This window comes from Schistocerca piceifrons, chromosome X, assembly GCF_021461385.2.
Source record: "Schistocerca piceifrons isolate TAMUIC-IGC-003096 chromosome X, iqSchPice1.1, whole genome shotgun sequence".
In the NCBI taxonomy this organism is placed as follows: Eukaryota; Metazoa; Arthropoda; class Insecta; order Orthoptera; family Acrididae; genus Schistocerca; species Schistocerca piceifrons.
Window position 1 is genome coordinate 547,819,132 of NC_060149.1, and position 9,604 is coordinate 547,828,735.

A 9,604-nucleotide genomic window follows, 5' to 3' on the forward strand; every position below is an offset into this window, starting at 1 on the left:
CTCTGCCGACCGCGGAAGATCTTAAAATCGCCGAAAAAGACTTCAGGAGGCGAGACCAACAAGCGAGGGACCTTGCCGCCAGGCGTGGACTGAAAACACCTCAAGTGGATAACAGCGACTCATCAGGTGAGGACAGCAGGTGCGGCTCGCCCCCAGCGTCGGAAGCCGACTCCACACAGTCATCTGACGACGAAGGCGATGGTCAGCCATTCCAAACCGTTCGCCATAGGTGAACGAGAAAAAAGCGAAAAAATTCACAAGAAATTGAACAGTCCAACAGGTGCCAACACTCGATTCCTAAATCAAACCAGTTCGACCTGCTTCCAATAGAGGGTGAGCATATGGAAGTGACGACGCAACCAACTGCAGAGGAAACTGCCGCCGCCGCCCGTTCTGACCAACCACAGCCGCCGAAAGAGCCAGCAGCAAAGATACCACCAATCTCGATTCAATATACCGGCAAATACCTTTTCCTAATTGCGGAGATAAAGAAACAGGTTTCCGATCCAATAAAGGTCATATATAAGATGAAAACGGCTAAATGCAATTCTGAGACTATGGAGGATCAACGTAAAGCGCTCCGCTTCTTTCGGCAGAGGAAACTCCCATTTTTCACTCACCAGCCACTCACGGAAAAATCTCTAAAATGGTGATCAAATATCTACCGGCGGAGGTGACAGCCAAAGAAATGGAAAAGCAACTACATGCCAGAGGCTTCCCCAATCCTCCGTCCTCCGATTCAAGTCGAGAGATGAGAATACTAATCAGTTGGTGGCTCAGCCCGTTTACTGTGTCTCCTTATCTGCAGCACCAACAAGTGACCCTACCTATGACCTTCGCCATATAATGGCTACCCGAATCAAGGTCGAAACATACTGAGCTCGGGGTGGCCCTCCACAGTGCAAGCGCTGCCTCAAATTTTTTCATGTGACTAATTATTGTGAGCAACCTGCCAGATGCGTTCAGTTGGCTCTCCAGAGAACTCCACTGTCGAGATGCAGAACACCGCGACGGAATGTGGGAAGACAAGATGACCTCTTTTGCACCCCAGACTCGCAACCACTGTAATCTGGTCCGACAAATTCGCCAACCATTGTCGCCGAAACGGCCGCTCCAGAGCTCGCAAGGACTGCTATATGACCCGTTGGGCAAGGCCGAAATTTTCGTCGAGGCATAGGAGTCTCAAAACACCATTGGTGACGTGGCCGATGACGACAACAATGATTCTCTGCCTCGTGATGACTGGGTGTTGTGTGGTGTCCTTAGGTTAGTTAGGTTTAAGTAGTTCTAAGTTCTAGGGGACTGATGACCATAGATATTAAGTCCTATAGTGCTCATAGTGCTCAGAGCCATTTGAACCATTTTTGAACGACAACAATGAGGGACACTGCTGACCACACCAGCTGAAGTGAAGATTTTAATCCGCCACCTGGGAACTCGCTCTGGCCCCGGACAGGACGGCGTTACAAGCGAACATCTAAAACATCTTCCACGCAAGCGCTTTGTGTTGCTCACAAAGGTTTATAACATTCATCATCTGGATTAGCAGCTCTTGTATCTTTCATATTTGCAGTTAGAATTGTTGGATGTAAGGTCTGTCAGTTACGCAAAACTGGCAGATCTTACATCCAAGAGACGGCCTCTGTGGCAGAGCGGTTCTAGGCGTTTCAGTCTGGAACCGCGCAACCGCTACGGTCGCAGGTTCGAAACCAGCCTCGGTTCAAAATGGTTCAAAAAAAATGGTTCAAATGGCTCTGAGCACTATGGGACTCAACATCTTAGGTCATAAGTCCCCTAGAACTTAGAACTACTTACACCTAACTAACCTAAGGACATCACACACACCCATGCCCGAGGCAGGATTCGAACCTGCGACCGTAGCAGTCCCGCGGTTCCGGACTGCAGCGCCAGAACCGCTACACCACCGCGGCCGGCCCAGCCTCGGGCGTGGATGTGTGTGATGTCCTTAGGTTAGTTAGGTTTAAGCAGTTCTAAGTTCTAGCGGACGGATGACCTTAGATGTTAAGTCCCATAGTGCTCAGATCCATTTACAGCCAAGGGTTTGTAATAGCTAGATGACTTCGGGCTGTTTTCCAGGTGCATGGATGGTTGCGCGAATCATCCTGATCCCAAAACCTTACAAAGACCTTAGTCTGCCTACTAATAGTCACGATTAGGACATCATTAGGCCAGATCAGTGTTCGTTCCAGCCTTCACTTTCAGTTGAACTTCAAATACTGCGAGTCTCAGAGTTCATATGAATGTTTCTAATTATACAGTGGCCATATTTTTAGACACAGAAAAAGCTTATGACCGTGTGTAGACTGATAAGCTTTTGATCAAACTGCAAGACCTGCATACCTTGCCTGACTATTGTCTACGTATAATTGGCAGTTTTCTCGGTCACCGGCAGATAATGATTCATATCGATGGGCAACGCTCCAGCGTTAGACGCGTACAGGAAGGTCTCCCACAGGACTCGCTCCTATCCCCAGCTCTTTTCATCGTTCATGTTAACGACTTGCCTATCCTACCCCAGGTCGTCCTGGCTCAGTTTATGGATGACATGGTCTTACTCATTGGAAGCCGGCGGATTACTGCAGCAGTGGGGACACTGCAACGTCAGCTGACGCTGACAGGACAGTGGCATCAGATCATCACATTCGTCTTAACACCGACAAATTTAAGACTGTCCTCTTCACCATCAACAACTTGCATGGATGAACGAAGTAAAACACTCAGGGGTGACCCTGGACAGCAAACTCCTTTTCGTATTCACAACAAGATGATTCAAGTATTATACTTCCTACACCAATTGTACCCATTGTTGAGCATTACCAGATAAATGTTCGAACGAAGCTTCGGCCATATCGAGCGACAGTTTTACCTGCACTTCTTTATGTTTGCTCCACGTGGGGAACAACCAGCCCATCCAATCTTCAGCCACTACAAGCCATTCGAAACAGATGCCTCCGCCTCATCTAAGGACCTCCAAGATAGGCCCGGATTGCCGACCTTCACGCCGAACTGAACATCCCACGCATCTCCGATTACATCACATACGCAACGTAGAAACTCCTTCATAGGATCGATGAACTCAGTCCCACTACCCGACACCTGGAATACACTGGCTCTATAGCTCCACAACGGTGGCACCGAGTGCGGGTCCCTCGTGCAATCGTCGGGGCCTCACGGTAACTGGATCCTTCGAAAACTAACACCTTTAGTAGGGCCATGAGCTACGAGCCCTCCCCTTGCTTGCGTCTGAATAAAGTTTAAGTAAATCCCTGTACGCAAACATCCCGGTTTCCCAGCATTAATGCAAGGTAGTAGGTTGGTTCACCTTCCACACACACACACACACACACACACACACACACACACACGCGCGCGCGCGCGCACACACAAACGGACTCTTGGTTCAAACTGATACATTTATCCTTCTTCATCATCCTAGGAAGTTTGTAACGTCATCAGGGAATCACCCTGTATATACATAGATCCCGGCGCCCACAACTTTGACGCTCTGTAGCGTCGTTGGATGACGCTTCGGAACATGGGTTCCTATGTAAGACTTGATCTACTAAATTCCCTCTACAACCTCTAAAAGTGTGTAGTATAATTTGTGAAACACCCGTAACATTTCACGATAGAGATTCGTTTCGTAATTACATTTTAATAGAAGAAGAGATTTTTTCGATGCTACTCACCATCACTGAAAAACATATTTACCGGAAAGGTACAAAAATGAGGCAGTCGATAAAATCATGAGATAGGAATATATATTTTTACATAAAGTTACATAATAGCAGAAACTTCCAGTGTGTAACTTGTATTATCTTTCTGACGTAGACTGGCAGCTACGTTAAGATTTCTGGCCACTGGGGAAACATTTCTTTTGCAACAAGAATTGGAGCAAATACATCATTTATAATAAATAACATCGACTACTGCATGTAATACTTCAATTAAATTAACAAGAAAGACCAAGAATCTTTTATAAAACAAAAATAAAAAAATAATAAATTGAAAGGAAGTGGACGTTAACCTGCTACCTGCCCCTACACAGCTCAAGACGCTATTAACTAAACTGTAGCTTCGACAGGGTAGTCATTCTTCCGTGTACGGTGTAAACTGTTTGAAGACTATCTAAAAATGTCATTACTGGATATTTGACTAGTTTTTGATAGATGGTCATTGTGCCGTAGCACTGAAATGGTATACTTTCATAGCACACGTCATAACACTAAAAACATCAAATACAGGAAGGCATATCTGCCAATGATTGTTCCCATTCATTTTGTTATGAAAAATCGTAGCTCAAACGACGGATTCTCTAGATCCTCAACTTGTTGTTGCTTCTAAACAGCTTACATTCATACACGTACTCTTTGATAAAGAAAAGCCCGCCAAATACGTTGCTTAAATCGTCGCAAGGGAATAGTCCAACCCGATATGCCGAAACCTGCCCCGAAAGCTTCTGTAAAGTTTGGAAGGTAGGAGACGATGTACTGGCAGAAGTAAACCTATGAGGACGGGGCGTGAGTCGTGCTTGGGTAGCTCAGATGGTAGAGCACTTTCCCGCGAAAGGCAAAGGTCCCGAGTTCGAGTCTCGGTCCGGCACACAGTTTTAATCTGCCAGGAAGTTTCATATCAGCGCACACTCCGCTGCAGAGTGAAAATCTCATTCTGGAAACATCCCCAAGGCTGTGGCTAAGCCATGTCTCCGCAATATCCTTTCTTTCAGGAGTGCTAGTTCTGCCAGGTTCACAGGAGAGCTTCTGTAAAGTTTGGAAGGTAGGAGACGATGTACTGGCAGAAGTAAAGCTATCCAGACGGGTTGTGAGTCGTGCGTGGGTAGCTCAGACGGTAGACCACTTGCCCGCAAAAGGCAAATGTACCGAGTTCGAGTCTCGGTCCGGCACACAGTTTTTATCTGCCAGGAAGTTTCTGGGTGTGTGTGTTTGTCCTTAGGATAATTTAGGTTAAGTAGTGTGTAAGCTTAGGGACTGATGACCTTAGGAGTTAAGTCCCAGACGATTTCACACACATTTGAACTTTTTTTTTTTTTTTTTTTTTTTTTGAAGAGTATGAAAGATGGTTCAAATGGCTCTGAGCAATATGGGACTTAACATCTGAGGTCATCAGTCCCCTAGAACTTAGAACTACTTAAACCTAACTAACTGAAAGACATCAAACACATCCATGCCCGAGGCAGGATTCGAACCTGCTACCGTACCAGTCGCGCGGTTCCGGACTGAAGCGCCTAGAACATCTCGGATATTGCGGCCGGCCAGTATGAAAGAAAAATTATTCAAAAGATAATAGTAAGGCTGGTGAGTCAGTGCACAATCGAGAGAGATTTACGAGACACGGTCCCCTGGATAGCAATTGAGACGAACATTACTGATTTCCAGGCTTCTTCGACCTAGCTAAACAGATTCCGAAAATTATGTGGTAAAGGAGATACAGAATTAAGAAGCTTACTTGAAGCAAACGAACAGTGGAGATATCATTAATGAGGAATAGTACACAGGAATTCGTAACTGACGTAACGCGAAGCTTCTTGTTAGCCCCTAAAATGATGTTGTAGGGCTTATAAGGCCAACTAATCATGCTCCGTCGAAGAAAGGTGCGCAGGCAGCATTTTTTTTCCATTTCGAGCGGAAAAAGATACCAGCCACTTTGCAGTTGATAAATACTATGGGACATTCGCATACAACAGTGATAACTACTGTGATAACTACTGTATGAATGTTTTACTGTTTCCGTAACTTTATATCTTTCTTCAGGAATCTCACAGCAAATTAGGGCAAAAAATTAAAATAACGATTGTTTGGTTGCAAAAGTCTTATTATCGACATAGCAAAATCTGGGAGAATGGGAGAGAACAAGTTTCAATATTATCTCATAAATGTCTTCTTATTAGTTGCAGGAAATAATTCATTGCCATGTTGGAAACTTGGTCTGGACATAACAACACCTCTTTCTTCAGAAAGACGACGGAAAGACTGTTAATATAATTCGGATACCAACAGGAGCTAATAGTGTGCTTTAGCCTCTCGATAAAGAAATTTTTCTACAGTCTAAAGCATTTTTAAGAAAATTGTTGGACAACATAATTTCTATAGCTCTTTGTCATTTCAGGTTTATCAGCGAAACAGTACTGTTAAACTTCAGACATTTTTGCATTGTATGTATGCATCACCACGTTTTATGAATTTGGTACACAGCACAATGTGCAGAACAACGGCTACGACCATTTCTGCCTCCATCCATGTTATGTCTAAGTAAATTACTAATTACTGTGAAATGACAGAATGCACTAATTTTTCTTTTATAAGGTGAGTCTGGTGTAAGAAAAATGTTTAAGCTTATCCATTAGGGATGACTGTTTATTCACTGTCAATGCATAAAACTGCAACCAGTCACTTTTTCTGAAATATTTATTATTTTTGGAACTGGTTTTTGAACCTTTTGAAGCTCATCTTCAGATGATTTTCCGGAAGTTACGTATCTATTTTAAGCAGAATTCTGAGTATTGGCTCTGTGACAATAAGATGGAACATACTTTAATACATCGCCATGAGTATTGTTTTCTGTAGATTTCTATTCAGAATTTAGTTTTGTACCTACTGCGGCAGTATGCGCGGCTACTTACTCAATGATCAAACTGAACTGAGAAACAAATTTTTCCATCAAAATTTCGTAGATTTATTAGTTCAAATAGGTAGCTATTAACCAACCCTACACTCCTCCCAAACACCCCCGCCCATTCCACCTTTATCCCTCTGTTTATATCCTAACTGCACTTGCGTCAACGTAAATATCCTACAACAGAATAAATTCTGTGCTACATTTCTAAATGTCGAAGCCCTCTACTGTTAACATAAATCAGTGCTTTTATATATATTAACTTTATCTAAAATATCACATACATATTCATGTAGAAAAAGAAATAAGTCAGCTGTTCATTTCAAATTGTGTTCATGGTTTAAATATGAACTTGATGGTCATATAAACAGCTGCAGTCCATTACAAATACTACATACATCAAAAAAAGTTTTGCATCACCCCGGTTCCCAGAACTCCTGAAGATGGACATTGACTGTGGATACTGTAACACAAATAGTTTGGACAAGAAGAGAATAGAAGCCTCTGAAACGTGGTGCTACAGAAGAATGCTGAAGATTAGATGGGTAGATCACGTAACTAATGAGGAAGTATTGAATAGTATTGGGGAGAAGAGTGGCACTACTTGACAAGAAGAAGGGATCGGTTGGTAGAACATGTTCTGAGGCATCAAGGGATCACAAATTTAGTATTGGAGGGCAGCGTGGATGGTAAAAATCGTAGAGGGAGACCAAGAGAAGAATACACTAAACAGATTCAGAAGGTTGTAGGCTGCAGTACGTATTGGGAGATGAAGAAGCTTGCACAGGATAGAGTAGCATGGAGAGCTGCATCAAACCAGTCTCAGGACTGAAGACCACAACAACAACAAACTGTAACACAGACACAGTCCCTTCCGCTGTTCAGAGATGTCGCTAAACCCGCCCAAAGCTGTAAACAACCATGCATGAGCAGCGCCTATTAGACGGAAGGGGTCCGACAGCCGATCAGTTCCAGTCATTCCACCACGAAGGAAGTACACGTATCGTGTTTTCTGTAGTTCAACCATGTCTAGACGGTCAATACCGCGGTTCGATCGCGTCCGCACTGTTACTTTGTGCCAGGAAGGGCTCTCAACAAGGGAAGTGTCCAGGCGTCTCGGAGTGAACCAAAGCGATGTGTCGTGTTACGACACAAACTGGGTGCAATACGGTGCATGTTGCGCAACTTCACTCCCGACGTCCGTGGCGAGGTCCATCTTTGCAACCACGACACCAAGCAGCGCAGTACAGATGGGTCCAACAACATGCCAGATGGACAGCTCAGGATTTGCATCACTTTCTCTTCACCGATGATTGTCGCATATGCCATCAACCAGACAATCGTCAGAGACGTGTTTGGAGGCAACCCGGTCAGGCTGAACGTCTTAGACACACTGTTCAGCGAGTGCAGCAAGGTGGAGGTTCCCTGCTGTTTTGGGGTGGCATTATGTGGGGCAGATGTACGCCGCTGGTGGACAAGAAGGCGCCGTAAATGCTGTATGATATGTGAATGCCATCCTCCAACCTATAGTGCAACGATATCGACAGCATATTGGCGACGTATTCGTCTTCATGGACGACAATTCGCGCCTCGTCGTGCACATCTTGTGAATGACTTCTTTCAGCATAACGGCATCGCTCTACTAGAGTGGCCAGCATGTTCTCCCTACATGAATCCTATCGCACAAGCCTGGGATATATTGAAAAGGGCTGTTTATGGACGACGTGTCCCAGCAACCACTCTAAGGGATCCACGTCGAATCGCCGTTGGGGAGTGGGACAATCTGTTCCAACAATGCCTTGATGGACATGTGGATAGTACGCCACGACGAATACAGGCATGCGCCAATGCAAGGTTGGGCTGTGTGGGGAAGGAGACCAGACAGCGAGGTCATCGGTCTCATCGGATTAGGGAAGGAGGGGAAGGAAGTCGGCCGTGCCCTTTGAAAGGAACCATCCCGGCATTTGCCTGGAGCGATTTAGGGAAATCACGGAAAACCTAAATCAGGATGGCAGGACGCGGGATTGAACTGTCGTCCTCCCGAATGCCAGTCCAGTGTCTAACCACTGCGCCACCTCGCTCGGTGCCAATGCAAGAGGACCTCTGAAGTTCTCGCTGTATGATGGTACAATATGCAATGTGCGGTTTTCATGAGCAATAAAAATGGTGGCAATGATGTTTATGTTGATCTCTATTCCAATTTTCTGTACAGGTTGCGGAACTCTCAGAACCGAGGCGATGCAAAACTTTTTTTGATGTGTGTATAACATTTATGTATATTGCCTCCAGCTGAAATAATCTGCCTTCACTGATATTCCTGGTCCTGTTAATGTAAGAACAGAAATACATCAGTTCAAATGAAGTTTCGTTGTTGTTTTTAAATATAAAGTTCATTGTCATACAAACAGCTTTAGTTAATTACAAATTCTATAATTTTTATGCATATTACCTGTACCTGAAATAAGCAGAATCTACGTTTACTAATATTCCAGGTAATATTAATCTAAGATCAGAAATAAGTCAGCAGTTTATTTGAAGTTTTGTTTCTGTTCAAATGGTTCAAATGGCTCTGAGCACTATGGGACTTAACATCTGAGGTCATCAGTCCCCTAGAACTTAGAACTACTTAAACCTAACCAGCCTAAGGACAACACACACATCCCTGCCCGAGGCAGGATTCGAACCTGCGACCGTAGCGGTGGCGCGGTTCCAGATTGAAGCGCCTAGAACCGCTCGGCCATTCCGGCTGGCTTGTTTCTGTTATAAATTTAAATGTAAAGGTCATGGTCATACAAACAGTTGCAGTTCATTGCAAATACTATAACTCTGTATTATTATATTCCTGGGCATTCATGTTAATGCCAGTCTTGATTAAAGTATTTGCTCATAAATTTATTGTATTATACGTTAATATACGAACAGAAATAAGGCATCAGATGTATTGAAGTTT